We start from the raw sequence: 14,743 nt of genomic DNA on the forward strand, positions 1-14,743 counted from the left end.
AACTGTGCCTCATCTAATGATGTCAACTCATTGACCAGAGCTGTGACACATGGCCATCTGTATTCATATAAAAGGGTGGGAAATCTAGCTGAGTACAGAGTTACCCCCAGTCAAGTCTGGATTGCAGTAGGAAGTTTGGCAGCTACCCGCTTTTGCCATGTGCCCCTTTGTTGTGTGATGGATTTTTTCTTAAGGCATATGCTTCATTAATTTAGCAAACATTACTGAGTGCCTGCTGTGTGCCAAGCATTGTGAATACAGATATGATTAAGGTACCCCGTTCCTGCCATAGTTATAGGGGAGATGGACATCAAAACAAAAATTAAAAATACTATAACCTATAACTTTCATAGTCAAGGCAGATGTGATTGACAGTTACAGTGGTTCAGCTGTGTCATCGCGAGCTAACTCATCTGGTGACTCTAGCCTTGGCATTCCATGCTCTCAACTCCGGTGCCCCATCTCAGCCCCAACCCCAAGTATTTGTATTTTGTCGATTTGATTGTCCCAGAAGAACAAACAGCACTATCGTACCGACTTCAGAAAGTACCACCTGTTACATCGAATACATTAGTGTTCATAATAACAACTAAGTGCCCTGATCGGGACCAGTTTTATGAGACTTCAGATTCCAGAGCGTTAGACACAGGGTACTACTGAAGTGGTCAGTTCTTCCTCAGGAGTTCTGTGAGGACAATTGTCAGCTATGAGGAGTGGGTTAGAATAAAGCTCAGATACTACCCAGTGAAGTCTCAGGGACCCTTGCTGCTGGCATGGTCAGAGAAGAGGTTCTGTTGCTCAAGCATAGCATTGTGCTTTTTGGAAGCATCCAGATTTCCTGCAGAGACATGATGTTTCCATTAGCTAAACCCTGGGTCAAACTTGCAGGGACTTTAGGTGGGATGATATCGCTGTACCTTGAGAGCTTGAGTGAGTTTGGGCTTTGCAGGATGAATAGTGGGACTTGATCAGGATGTCGCCTGAGTGGTCAGTGGACCCCCCATTACACCCCAGCTGAAGAGATCACAAAACTGGCTCCCCCTCTCCCAATCTTCCCCTGCTCCTGAACAGTTGTAAGTTTTGTATCCATGGGTTACATAGGATGCTGAATATATGCCAACAAATGGCTATGAAAAACAAGAAAAATAAAACATCAGTTTTAAATATTTATTAGCCAAAAAACTTGTTAGAGTTTGGTTTTCAGTGGTGGGGTTCTATTAGTCAGCTTGTCCATTCGCATGTGAACTTATTTTCCCACAAAAGCAGTTGAAAGAATGCATTAATTTGAGCAGCTCTGTCAACATTGTTCTGAAAAGAACAAGTTAGAATGCTATTCCCATGTGTTCCATCATGATAAAAGCTTTGATAATGGCAGGAAAGGTTATCAGAGGTGACCAGTAGGGACCAGGTGGCACCAGGCTTCAGGAAGGATGTAATGAAGGAAGGGAAACAGAGACCCTTTCTTAACCTGCCCCATTGGGGGAGTTCACCCTGGTGATGGGTGGCATGTCAGGTGGCATAGCTGGACCATCCTTACATCTGACTGAGGAGTTTGGACTATATTTTATATGGGCCGGGAGGCTTTAGAACTTTTTGAACAAAAGAGGAGTGACGTGATCAGATGATGATGATGATGATTTTTCTCTCCAAGGAGGGCGCAGCTCACCGTGGCCCTTGTGGGGATCGGACCGGCAACCTTGGTGCTACCAGCACACTCTAACCAACTGAGCTAACCGGCCACCCCAGATTTATTTTTTATTGTAAGAGTAATTCATGTTCTTTGTAAAGCACCTGAAATTAAAGAAAATAGAAAATTACCCCATCCCATTCCTCAAAGGTACCTGTTTTTAAAGGTTGCTGTGTGTCTTGCCCAACTTTCCCCTCATACTTTCATTCTAGTATATAATATGTATGTATTATTTACATTGTATACATTATACATACATGATATATAACATATATGGTACATATATATTTTTTAACCAATAAGGGATTAAACCATAACGTTTTGTTACAGCTCTTTTTTATTTTAATCTAATGAGATGTTATAAACATATTCCGTTACTTTTACCTCCTTTTTAATGGCTGCATAATATTCTATTTCTCTTACCAGTCCCCGAGTGGTTGACAGTAAGGCTGTCCAGCATTAGTTGAGAATTGCAAATAATACAGCAGCAGTAGCAGTGAACATCATTATACAAATACATTTGTATGCGAAATCTTTCTTAGGAGTGGAATTGCTGTTTGAAAGAAACGCATATTTTAAATTTTGGTAGATGTCATATTATGCTGTAGAGAGACTATTTATATTCCACCATCAGTATATGATAGTGCCACGTTCTCCATACCCTGCATTCTCCGTCTTCCTAATCTTTGCCGATTTGCTAGGTAAAAAAACTTTTTTTAAGTATTAGGTTTATGCTTTTATATTCTTTTTGTGAATTGTGTTTTCTTTTCCTTTGTCCAGTTATCTGTTAGACTTGTTCATCTTTTTCTTAATAATATAAGAGAATTCTCTACCTGTTGTGCATTGTAAGTATTTTTCTAGTATATCTTTGTTTTATGATCTTTTTTTTTTTTGGCCGTAGTATAGTCTTAGATTTTTATGTAGTAAAATTTATTAGTAATTTCTTTTATGCCTTCTGCGTGAAATTATCATGCTTTTAGAAAGACCTTCCCCAACTGGAGATTATAAAAGTACTTTTATGATGACTTCATTTTATCTATAGCTTTCATATTTATTTTGGATTTTTAATTATAGTGTTTGATTTACCTGGAATTTGGTTGTGGTGTATGGAGTAAGATGTGTAAAGTAAGAAATATAACTCCACTCTCCATTCCCACAATGACTAGCCAGTTACTGCAAAACCGTTTACTGAATAACTTATTTTTCTCCACTGATTTGAAGGACTCTTTTAATCATAATTTCCCATGTGTGGTTTATTTCTTTTCTCCTTGACTACCTAGAGCCCCAGTCGTGGAATCAACAAGATTAGTATATTGGATGAGGCCTGGTGGGAAGGGAGGTTGAACATAAGCAATGTAGAGGGTTGTGAATAACCCTTGGAAGAGCGGGTTTGGAGAAGAGTTCTTGGGTAGGTTGGGTTGGAGATTGGAGGGACACTGCGGTAGATATTCTTAGCAGGTCCCCGAATCTCGCCTCATCTTGGCCCATTCCTTCCTCTTCTGCTTCTCCCTAAACCATTAATTCTCAATCTTGAGCCTACCTCAGAATCACTGGGAGGGCTCCTTGAAATCACGGTTTCTGACTCAGTAGGTCTGGGGTAACGCCTGCGAATTTACATTTTTATTAAGTTCCCAAGTGATGCAGATGATGCTGGGCCACATGTGGAGAACCACTGCCTGAACCTTATGTTCTCTCCATGTCCATCCTCCATGATTCTAATGGTCTCTAGTTGGGCTTCTCAGCCCGGTTTCCTGTCCTTTAGCACCTCTCGACACAAATTAGTATTGTATGAGTAAGAGTAGAAGTGGAGAGGAAGGAATAAACCTGAAAGGCGTTTCAAAAGAAAGATTAGTGGTTTTTGGAGACCGAGTAAATGTGAGAACAAAGCAGCAGAAAGAAAAAGAGGCATTTTCTAAACATTGCCACCAGATTTACTCTTTCAAAAACACTTCTTTCATCTTATTTCCCTGTCCAAGAATCTACAGTGAGATAAATCTAAAATGAAATTTATTTGAATAAAATACAACTGACAGTTGACACCCAACCAGTGTGGTTTCTCCTGTTTTGTCTAAGTCAAATCTCATTATGACATAGGACTTTGCAAGTAGATCTCTGCATTACCAAATACTTCCAAGCCCGAGCCAGTGACCTACTTTAAGCAATATCCAATTTAACAATTCCAGTTCAGCAAACTAACTTGGATACCATTTAGGACTTGTAGAATTTAATCTGAAGTACTTTTATATAAAGAACTGTCAATTTCTAAGGGTTAATTTAAACCCTATTAAGAAATCCTCTTTATTGTATGTATATTATTATTTTTTTATCTCATTATATACTGTGCGTTCTGTGTTTATCTTTTTCTTATGCTTGCTGTTTGGCCACAAAAAGGGAGGGCATTATGCCAAATATTCATGTTTGTAATTATAAATGCAGATGAGACCAGACTGTGTGTTTGTGCAGGTGGGATGAAATAAACAAACGACAGTGAAAACCTGTTTATCAAAATCATTGTTGCTCCTGAATTGAAAAATGAGTCTAGAGATGGTGCTTTGGGTTTTTAAGATATTTAGTACATGACGTTTAAAAAAATTATTTTTAAAAGCTGATTTTTCTTGTTAGGCTTTATTCTTGTATTATTTGGTCCCATATGTGGGTGAAATTTTAAAGATGTGGGAGTTATATAGCTGGCTGTAAAAGCATGCCAAATATTTGTTTTTAAAAAACAACTTTATTGAGGTATAATTTACATACCATAAAATTCACCCATTCTTGGTATACAATTAAAACATTTTTAGTAAATTTGCATAGTTTTGTAATCATCATCACTACCCGATTTTAGAACATTTCCATCACCCCAGAGACCCTTTATGCGTATTTGCTGTGAGTCTCCATTCCCACTCTCATCCCAACATAACCACTAATTTACTTTCTGTCTGTATAGATTTGCCTTTTCTGAACATTTCATGTAAACGGAGTCATATAATATGTGGCCTTTCGGGGATGGTTTCTTTTCAATGAGCATAATGATTCTGAGGTTCACCTATGTCATAGTATGAACTAGTAGTTCTTCCCTTTTTATTGCTGAGTGGTTTTCTACTAGGTGGATGTACCATAGTTTTGGTTATCTATTCACTAGTTGATGGACATTTGGATTGTTTCCACTTCGGGGTTATTATGAATAATTGCTGCTGTGAATATTCACATACACAAATGTTTGTTTTGATATTACATAAATAATAACCAAATGAGAAAATCGGGAAATTTCATTGCAAAATATTTTAACCCCCAAATTAAAATTTTATCTTAGACCATATCAGATTGCATTTTTACATTATATTAATTTCTTATTGTCCCTTAAAGCCCTTTACAGACTTGCAATTCAACAATAATTCTGTTGTTTTATTAAGGTAATGAAATCTCATATAGTAAAGATTCACACTTAACAATATGTTTTCATAGTTATTATTATTTGAGCCTCACACAGTAGTCTCACAGCAGTAGGTAGGACAAGTACTATTACTTGTCCCTCATCTGTTGTTCTCAGAGGAAGTCTCTACCTATATTCTGAGGTCATTGCTGCAGGAATCTCATCCAGACTGTGCCTCCAGTTTGTGGTCTACGGTACACACAGGATAGGGCAACATCAAGGACTATTCTTCTATGTGATACAGACCCACATCTGGAGTCTTTGCAGTTTATTCATCCACAGATACTCATGGAGCACCTAGTACATGCCCGGCTCTATGATGGATGATGGGGGTGGAGATGTGAAAGATTTAACTCTCCAGAAATTATCCGTGAGAGCTGTATACAAGCACATAACCTATGTTACTGAGCCATGGGAACCCAGAGCAAGAGTAGGTAAGGGGCGGGGCTTTGGGGGTAGGCAGGACGTTACCAGTGTGTTATTGACAATAATATTAGCTAATACCTAGTTAATAGTAATAGCTAATGCCTAGTGTTTACTCTCTGCCAGGCATGTTCCGAGCACTTTGCACATACTTCTCCATTTCATCTTCACAACCACCCAGTGAGGCAGGTAATATTTTTATCCTGTTTCGCAGATGAAGAAGTTACAAAACTCAGGTTGGTAAGTTGACCAAGGTCACCCCACCAGTAAATGGCAGGTCTGGAATTTGAACCAAGCAGTGTGCCTCTAGACTCTGTGTCTCCTGAAGAAGTTTCTCACAGGAGATGACATCCAGGCTGTGTCTTGAATGACAGTTTGTACTTAGTCTGGCAGGAGATTGGGATGTGTCTACCTGGTTTTATAGACAGAGAAATAGCATGAGTTAAGGTAAAAAGGAAGCACAGGTTGAGAGCAAGTATGGCAGACTACTTGTGAAGAGTGGTGGGTGGCAAGAGATGAGACTAGAAAGATCTGGCTGGATGACGAAGGGCCAGATGCCATCTAAGCAGCTTAGGTCCTTAGATCTCATTTTTAATGTTATACCAAAGATACCACTTTTCTTAGTAATTATTTTCTTTTTCTTGCTTTCATTCTTTTTTATTGTGAAACATATCACAGAACCAGAAAAATACATAAAACACAAATGTAAAACTTAATGAATCATTTTAAAAAACTACCTCTGAGGTCAAGAAATAGGACATTGCTGGGACCCTGTAGCCCCTTCTTAGTGACCTTTGCTAGTCATTGCCCCTCCCTTCCCACCTACAAGTAACTGCTCTTCTGATTTCTTTCTTTTCTTTCTACTTTTACCGCCCATGTACCTCTAAACGTTATAGTTCGGGCTGATTCTGAACACAGAGTCACATGCTATGAATTTTTTTGTATCTGGTCATTATGTTTGCGAGATTCACCCATGTTGTTGTGGGCTGCTGCTTCATTTTCGGTGCTGTATGGTAGTCCATTTTATGAATATGCCAGAATGCATATTTGTCTGTTTCACTATTGAGAATACTTGGGTTGTTCCCAGTTGGAAACTATTGTGAATGGTGCTGCTCTGAATATTTTTATATATGTCTTTTGGTGCACATGTCCATGAATTCTGCAGGGTATAAAGCTGGGAGTGTCATTGCTGGATCATGAAGTATGTTTGTCTTTAACTTTAGAAGAATAATGCCAAACTATATTCCAAAGTGGATGTAACAACTCACACGCACACAAGTGGAATATCAGATTTCCTGCTGTTCCGTAGCCTCAGCAACACTTGTTATTACCGTGTTTCCCTGAAAATAAGACCTACCCCCAAAATAAGCCCCAGTTAAGATTGTCAGCCAGATGGATGCATTTAGTACATTCTGACGATGTTCCAGAAGAAGATGACGTGACTGTATTTGGATAAATGTAGACTGTTATATATGAAAAACTAAGACATCCCCTGAAAATACCCCCAATGCATCTTTTGTAGCAAAAATTAATGTAAGACCTGGTCTTATTTTCAGGGAAACATGGTAGCAGACTAAAATTTGTAGCTATTCTGGCATCATCATGATTTTCTTTTGTATTTTCTTTTGTACTTTCTCACTTATTATTGAGGCTTGACATTTTTTCGTATGTTTATTGGCCATTTAGATTGTGTAGTTTTTTTGTTTGTTTGTTTGTTTGGCAGTGTGCCTCATCTAATCTCTTTCCCATTTTCCTATTGAGTTATCTCTTGTCTTTAACTTTTAGAACTCTTGTTATTTCGAATATGAGCCCTTTATTGGTTTTATGTGTTCTACTTTCTCACTTTCTTATGTCTTTTGATGAACAAAAATTCTGAATTTTCATATAGTCATATTTATTTTTTAATAATAGGTACTTTTTGTGTTCTGTGTAAGAGATCCTTCCCTACTCCTGTTATCTTCAAAAAGCTTTATTATTTATCTTTCACATTTGGGTGTGTAGTTCACCTGAAATTGATTTTTGTATATGGTAATTCCTAATTAACTTGTTAGTGCTCCTCTGCCTTCAAAATATTTTTTACATTTTGTCCAGATTTTCTGATTGTCCTCAGCATTAGTTGGTCTGAATTACCTAGTTTACCATTCCCAGAGCAGAAATCTTTCAGAGTTTTAGTTTCACTTTGACTTCAGAATGATCTGTTCTGTAAAGGGGCCTTAATAAATATGTTTAGTACAGAAAAACAACAAAAAACTGAAAAACGATATAGAGTCATGGTTTTTTCTATTTTTTTTTAATTTAAGAGATCAAAAAAGAAGCTTCTGTTTCATCTGCTTTTCTCAACTATAAATACTGTTAAGACAAGTGAAAACTTGCTGCATAAAATGAACAATTGTGCTTATTGCATGTTAATTTTAGAGAATTAATCATGGTAAAATTTTAAATTAAAAACATCCATTATCAAACATTGACTTTGATGATAAAAACAGTTTAACCGTGGGTATAGCCACCTCCCTTTCTCTGTCTGTCCACATAATTAAACCTCCCTTTTGGCCAGAGATGGACTGTATGCAAACCGCATCCAGAATGCTTTTAGTTTGTGCCACAAAATATGAAGAAAATGTTTTCATTTTATGGCAACTAGATCCGTGACATATGAAGCTGCAGGAACTGTTTTTACAGTGCACAAGATGCCCGGGAACGGGGGAGCAGACTCCCATGATTATTGGCAGGAAAAACCTGGCTACGTGGCTGATGTTAAATCTGCTTTTTACGACAGCCAGACCAAGAAATGTCTCCCGTATTGGAGCCGGTAGCAGTGAGATGATTTTTCACTCAGTAAACACAGCCTCGGGAAGCCATGCGAGGCAGTTTCTCGTGAGCCATTTACAGCTTCTAAGAGGAGAGCACAGTGTAGGCGCCACAGAGGAAAACCTGACGTGGCCTTCAGGGAATGTTGCTGGGGGACTTGCTGAGGGAGAGGCTCCTTGTCCCGCTGTCACCAGAACCCCACTTGCCCTGCGTTTGTGTCTCTGAGATTCACAATGGAGGTGAGCCTGGTTGTAGCTCCAAAATGTTAGGAGTAAGAGTTGCGTACGTGGAAGTTATGGCTTTCGAACCACACGCTTCCTTCCTGCCCAGCCCTTGCTTATTAGATCACAGAACCCATTTTCTTTCTCTTTTAAAATTAATAATTAGCCAAAATTTGGTCTGGGGATCCCTCCCCGCTCCCCAATCCAGACCCTTTCAGGGGGTGTGTGAAGTCACAACTATTTTATTAGTACTAAGATGATAAGCCTTTTAACTCATTCTCTCATGATTGTGCAGTGGAGTTTTCCAGAGGCTACGTGACATGTGAGACTGCAAAAGATTGAATGCAGAAGCAGATCCTAGGGTCCAGCTGTTGTCTCTTAAGCCAGGTATTAAAGATATTTGCAAAAATGTAAAACAGTGGCACTTTTCTCAAAATTTTTATCCTTTAAAATATTTTTAATTTAAAATTTTTTAACATATAATTGTTTAATATTTTTAAATGAATACTTACGAATAAATATTTTTAAATTTTCATAGTTTAATTTTTAATATGGTAAATACTGACAATTAACCCACATAAACAAAAGCCCTTTGGGGGCCTCAATAATTTTTAAAATTCTGAAGCAGTCCTGAGACCAAAAAGTTTGAGAATCATTGCTTTAACCGCTGTCAGTTCCAGTTGGAATCCCAGTTTCTCTCTGAGGAATGCACAGCTTGTCTAGCCCACTTTTTCTCTGTGTTCTCTAAATTTCTGTGCCGCACAGCTTCATGCTTGGTTTTTGTGGAATTATTTGGCGTGCTAGTTTTCTCCTCCTTATTAGTAGTGTAAGACCTCTGAGGATGGGGATATGTTAAGTGAGAGTTTTTTGAGACGTTCGTGATATATACTGCTGAGCACAGCATAAACAATTGGTAATGGTTGTTCGTATTATTATTTTCAATATCAGTATTAAAATTTCCCAAACTCACTGGTTTATTGTAGAACCAAGACGCAGTTAAAATTTTGTGACCCTTAGTAGAAATAGCTATTTGATTTTAAAAAACCCTTTAAATTAATATACAATATGGAAAAAGAATAAAGGATTTTTTATCATAGATCATCAATAATTGGCTATAAAAGCTGAGCGTGTTAATCTGTTTAATTTTAATGTGTCCAACAATGGCAGTAAAACCTGGCCACAGGCTCTTGTTGGTGGCCACAGGCCGAGTGTAGTGCTGGGTGCTTAGTAAGCGTTCAGCAAAGCTGTTGAGTAGCTGCTTCTGCCCTTCTTACTACGGCTGGTCCCTGCCATCCCTGCCCCCCACCGCCAAGTGACTAGCAGTTGTTTTAGTCTTCAGAAGGTAGCGTGCCTTTCTGGTAAAGAATTGGCAAGTTGTCCTGGACTAAGCTAGAGAGCATTAATTAGTTGACCAAACTGGGTTAGTAGCTGAAGGTGAGGCACTTGCCTTTGTCTTTCACCCCTGCTTCAGACTGAGTTTGTTTTTCTCAGGCAACCCTTGCGAAGAAGATGTAAGAATAAATTTAACATCTTTATGCCAGGGTCCTGCTATTAGTTCCAAAGTTTGATCACAGGCTCTCCCTGGAAGCCTGAGGGTCCCACGCGAATACCACACTGGCCTGAGACCCTGGCATTACTTTACCATAGTATTCTAGAACAGAGCATGGTACCTGGTAGGTGGCTCATTCACTGAATGAATGAATGGCATCTGTACTGTAGCCCTGGACATACAGTTATAACTTATAAGCAGTATTCTTATTTGAATAAGCCAAGACTATTGTATTGAGTTTACTTTATTTTTCCCCCCAAAGTGTGTGTTTATTTCATAAGAGTTTATGGGGATGTCCTTTGCACTAGTACTGTTTTAAATGATGGTGATACAGTGATAAATCAGACTTAGAGCTTGTCCTTAGGAAGCTGATAACCTAGCAGTATATACAACGTACACAAGCCTCATGGAAATATGTGCCAAGCACAGTTGGCTAACTCAGAGGAAGGACCCATCCTGCAGCAAGAGAGAGGAATCAAGAAAGACTTCCCAGGAAAGGTTTCTCTATGCCTGCATCTTGAAGGTTGAAAAATAATTTGCCCTGTGAGTGGGAAGACAGTCCAAGTGGAAACGGCATGTACAGGGTCAGAGGCACGTGAAACCATGCGGTGCTTAAGGGAAACGGGCAGCAGTGTGGTTTTGTGAGATGAAGCCGAAAGGTGAACTGGTACGGGGCCTTGTGACCCACACAGTGGAAATGGGATTTTATCTCGGAGATGGATGAGAGACTTTGCAAGGGCAGTGTAGGTTTGCACTTTGTAAATGTGATTCTCATGGCAGCAGAGGTGGGGTTGGTCTTGAGGGTAAGAAAACAATTGAAAAAACAGTTGGAATAAATCTGATGAGGAACTATTGTAGAACTAAGGCCATGGCAGTAGGAACGGGGAAGAAAATACACACTGAAATATGTGGGATTAGAATTGATAGAGTTTGGTGAGAAGACGATGTTGATGATGGTCTCAGATTTTTCTTTGAGTGAGATGATAGTATAATATTTCCAAGTGAGGCAGAAGGAGGATACAGTTTGGGGGAAGGTTATTTTAGTTTTAGTTATGTTATGGGGACCCGTGGGACATGAGGTGGAGAAGTCCCCTGATGTTTGTATGTCCCCATACAAAGGCAGTTGTATAGATAGATGGCCTTGAAGATTGTAGGAAAGGTCAGCACTGGGGAGAGATTTGGGAGTCATCAAGATACAGGCAGTAGTTAGATCTATAGGAGACAATAAGGACATGTATATATAATAAATGGAAAAAGGGGAAGATGAACTCTTGAGGAACATACCAGTAATGAAAGGACAAGCAGAGGAAGACTGTCCATCAAAAGGGACTGGAAAGAAATGGTCTTAGAGGTAGCAAAAGTAACGGATTTTGCCCCTTCTGTCGGGTAAAAGGACTAAACATGCTCCATGTCAGTTTGGGCATCAGAACTAGGCTCAATCCTTGAAGCCCGGAGTTGAGTTTGGTTCCCTCATCATGGCCCCTGTTCCCCCACCCTCACCCCCACGTGTAAAAGCAGCTGCTCCTCCCCCAGCACCACCCAGCCGCTGATGGGAATCTGAAAATCAGCAGTACTGACAAAGAGCGTGGACGGGCTGCAGACCAGGCAGATGGGAGGACCCAGACTCAGCCCTGGGACCAGGAGCGAAAAGAAGGTGCTTCTGGCCCTGTGGCTGGGTCTGCAGTATCCTTAATATCCAGATAGGACAGGAGCTCCCAGATGACAAGAGTTTCAGGTCATTCTAATTTTTAAATGCCAGTTAAAGCAGAATAATTGAATAAAATCCATTGTATTTAGCAACTGGGATTGATAGGGAAAGAAATCACACTGTGATGGTTGAGACCACAAATAAAAATTTCTTTTAAAAAAAGCTTGACTAGGAGAGGAAAGGGGAGGGAGGACAGAAAAACTCGAAATGGTTTTAGGGTTAAAGGGGCTGTTTTCAGGAATGAATGGAGTTGAACATTTTAATAGAATTTCTAAAGCTTTGAACTGAAGTGACCTGAAATAGCAAAGATCTTGGAATAAAAGTTACTCTTGTGTCCTGGTGGCTTGATAAACCCATCTGCCTGTAGCACACCTACCTCTATCTGTGCTTGTAGGTGTTTGTTACTGTCATTTGTGTTCCTTAATTAAATAGGCTCCTTCTTGCCCACTTGGGCTGGGTGCCCCGCTCACAGAGCTGGACTTGTGGTGCCCTCCTGTCTGCCCCGAGTCTCCTGGGAAGACCTTCCTGGCCTCCTTGCTGGTGTCCTGCTCCTCCCTCACATCTGCCGCTTCACTTAAGCCTTCTCGTCCTGATGTCTTGCTTGAAGTTGGGCCACTTGCCAGTGACGTAGGCAGTCAGGGTTTTCAGTGTTATTTGTGACTCAATTAAAAGTTCGTAGTGTAGTCTTAATAGTCTGCATCCCAAGAATTGTGCTGGATATCAGACAGATAAACAACGATAAATCTGGGAAGACCAGGGTGGGGGAAGAGAAGACAGTGGTCAAGGGCCTTATCCATATTGCTTGACTTTTTTGAAATGAGATTTAATTTAAAAGCATCATGCTAAATAATCAAGTTTGAAAATGAAACCCTACCACATCAGAGGTGATATTAATAAATATAGTTTATTGCATCTGTATTTGTTTAACTTGGCCATATTCCCTTGGAAAGATTCAGTTCTAATTCCGTCCTGTGAGTTTAGTTAGGTACTTGGCTATGGAGGAACTCTTGAAGTCTACTTGCAGTTTAGTCGGTCCCTGGGTTGATTTAGTCCAAGATCCACGGAACCTTCCCATTCTCTCTGTGAATTTCAAGATCAATCAGTTACTGTGCAAGAGGAGAGGAAGCTGGAAGGGTTCACCGTAGCTTACTGCTACGGCTGTCCATGACCAGACAGTAGGATTGCAGTGCAGTTCTGAATAGTTCACAGTGGTGTTTTGAAGTCATTTGCCATTGCCCATACCTCAGGAGGAAAACAGTGCTGCAGATAACTTCAACTAGATAATTTCAAATGTTGATTTTAGAGTTAAATTTTATGTGTATCTTGAGTCCAAGAACATCTGATACGGAGGTCCCAGCCCTACAGAGAGCGTAATGAAGCTGGTGTGCTGCAGAGGTCGTGGAACGCTGCCTAGTTTCCCTCGCCGGCCTCTTCCTTGCTTTAACTCCTTTGCCCTCGCTGAACACCGGCAAGCGTCTGCTACCAGCTGCTAAGCAGGCAGAGGCCTGAGCTGGCCACTGCGTCCGAAGCTTGTCTTTTAACAAGATAATGGAATAATGAGATACTTTATGAAGTTGGCACGGAGTTTAGACTTCTGATAAGTCTAGAGAAGAAGTCATGTTTAACATGGGCAGAAACTAATCAGAATAGAGAAGTGAAAATTGGGTTGTTATCTTGGTAGTCTGTGGTTGACAAAAAAAATGAAAGAATCCAGTCTTTCTCTGAGGTGCTGAGGGTCACCACACAGCTCACATCCTCCGTGAGGACTAGACCCGTTTTGGAGGTTGCCGCTGGCTTCTTCGCCTTTCCCCAGTGCCGTTCAGTGGGGACGCATCGCACTGAAGAACCCACGTTGGAATTCAGTTCAGCTTCTGTTTATTGAACTCCTACCCGATACTGAATTCCAAGCTGGGTAAGACATAGATAGCCCTGATTGTCAGGGAGCTCCTCTTGAGTGAAGAAAACAGACCCACAGACATTACCACTATCATATGGTGTATCTCAGCGGAGGGACACTTAGTGCAGCCAAGGCAGGTACAGAAGATTCTCAGGAGATGACACCTGAGGCACATCTTCACAGAGGAGTGGAAGAGAATTGGGCAGAGGGCCCTCAGAGACATTAGTGCATGTATTGTGGGCAAGGAAACCATGTGCAATCCATGTGACTAGAATGTGAAGGGATGATGGGGCTGGCGAGATCTGGAATTTCACCCTAAAGGTGATGGGTAGCTCTCTTGTGAACTTGGGCAGCGATATACTCAGAGGTCAAATCTGCCTTTAAGAAAGGAAGATTGCTGGGACAGCGCTGTGTATAGTAGGAGGACAGGGATAATAATTAAAATATTACTAATGCTCATCACTGCACAATTTCATCTGAGATTTACTTATTCAGACACTTAAACAATAAGCTAACATAGAGGTGATGACAGATAAGAGGGCGACAAGATGCTTTCAAGGTTCACCAAAGCAGCACCTCAGACATTGTGACATAATGTGGGACCAAAGCTGTAACTCAAAATCTGAAGCCATGGGGGATGGAATGCACTTTCCTGGACAGAAACAGTAAGTTGATTGTGAAACTAAGGGGCCAGTTTCCAAATAGTGATGGGCTGACAGCAGCGTGGATGCTAATCACAGGTGCTTCTACCAGGCTCGTCCAGCATTGTTTTGCCCACCTTCACACACACACACACACAGGTCCAACCTTGAGCTGGATGTCCTTCTGACATTTGTTTTTGCCATTGTAAAACGAAGGGACTGGCTTGGGATCACTAAATGTCTAATAATATAATAAATGACTGTCATTTCATATATATGTAAAGAGACATTCCATTGTGAAATAAAATTTTCACTGCCTCTTGCTGTGTGATCCCATTTGATTTTGAAGAGGCCATTCTAGCTATTATTTGGGAATTGA

General features: G+C 40.2%; 1 protein-coding gene across 6 annotated transcripts in view; it reads left to right on the forward strand.

Annotated features, from left to right (window-relative positions):
* Positions 1-14,743, forward strand: part of TNRC6B (trinucleotide repeat containing adaptor 6B) — a 218,476-nt gene that overhangs the window by 36,276 nt on the left and 167,457 nt on the right. The gene's annotated exons all lie outside the window — the stretch shown is intronic.

Source organism: Rhinolophus sinicus, linkage group LG02 (assembly GCF_036562045.2).
Source record: "Rhinolophus sinicus isolate RSC01 linkage group LG02, ASM3656204v1, whole genome shotgun sequence".
Classification (NCBI taxonomy): domain Eukaryota; kingdom Metazoa; phylum Chordata; class Mammalia; order Chiroptera; family Rhinolophidae; genus Rhinolophus; species Rhinolophus sinicus.